The 1,144-nt window shown below is 35.5% G+C and overlaps 1 non-coding gene across 1 annotated transcript; it reads right to left on the reverse strand.

Moving 5' to 3' along the window:
- Nucleotides 1–655: 655 nt before the first annotated feature.
- Nucleotides 656–762, reverse strand: LOC140852978 (small nucleolar RNA R71). Its single transcript, XR_012136055.1, has one exon. It is a non-coding gene; the product is annotated as a small nucleolar RNA R71 (small nucleolar RNA).
- Between the last annotated feature and the right edge of the window lie 382 nt (nt 763–1,144).

Genomic DNA, 1,144 nt, shown 5'->3' on the forward strand with positions numbered 1-1,144 from the left:
TGTCTAGATTTAGGTTAACCCTAGGATAGATTGAGTTTAATTTATTGTTTCACTTGTTTGAAAAATAAAAAAAAAATTATTAAAATTTAAATTAATTTGGTTACTTTTCTTTAGATTTAGGACTCCTTAGGATCTTTTCTTTAGAACTTTTTCTCTTTTCTTTTTTTTTCTTATACATAAAAATTTTATAAAAAAAAATTGTATAAACATCGAGAACTGTACACCTCGTGTGTGGAGAAGGGTGTCGGGTCGTCTAGTTAGAATTGAGTCAATTCCTGTTGTTCCAATGGCTGAACCAATCCAACCCATAACCCTTAAGGATTTGTGTTATCCAGTTGGCTCCATCCAACCATCTTGTATCAGGTTGCCACAACCCTCAGCTAACAATTTTGAAATCAAACCTCAAATCATAAATATGCTTCCAAAATTCACAGGATTAGAGGATGCTTATATATTTATTAGAGAATTTGAGGAGGTATGTGCAACCATGAAACTGCAATTAACAGAGGATGAGGTCAAACTTAGATTAATCAACTTTGCCCTTAAGGATAATGCTAAGAAGTGACTTTATAGTCTGCCAAACCATTCTGTCACTACCTGGGAGGGCTTTGTGAGAATATTTTTGAAAAAGTATTTCTCCCATCATAAAATAGCTAGGATTAGGAATAAAATAAATCAATTTTATCAACTAGCTGGTGAATCATTTTGGAAGTACTTTGATCGTTTCAAGAATTTTTTGACCCAATGTCCACACCATGGAATAGAAACTTGGAGACTATGCCAGATCATCTATGAGGGGTTAGATTCAAACTCAAGAACCATGCTAGAGTCCTTGTGCCAAAGCCAATTTATGGACAAAGAAACTACTGAAGCTTGGCAATTCTTAGAAGACCTAGCCGAGAAAAATTTACAGTGGGAAACAACTAGGGAACCTGATAAAGCTACACCTTCAAGAGGAGGAATGCATCAAATTCAACCAACCCTAGCATCAGAGGCCAAGATTGCAACCTTAACACGTAGATTGAAAGCCTTAGAATTACAGAGACTAGCCAATGTAAATCAAATATCTGCACCCATGTGTAAAGGGTGCAATGCACCAGACCATGTCTTAGAAGAATATTCCTACTCGAATGAGTATGCACAA

The sequence above is a fragment of the Elaeis guineensis genome, chromosome 12, assembly GCF_000442705.2.
Source record: "Elaeis guineensis isolate ETL-2024a chromosome 12, EG11, whole genome shotgun sequence".
Taxonomy (NCBI): Eukaryota; Viridiplantae; Streptophyta; class Magnoliopsida; order Arecales; family Arecaceae; genus Elaeis; species Elaeis guineensis.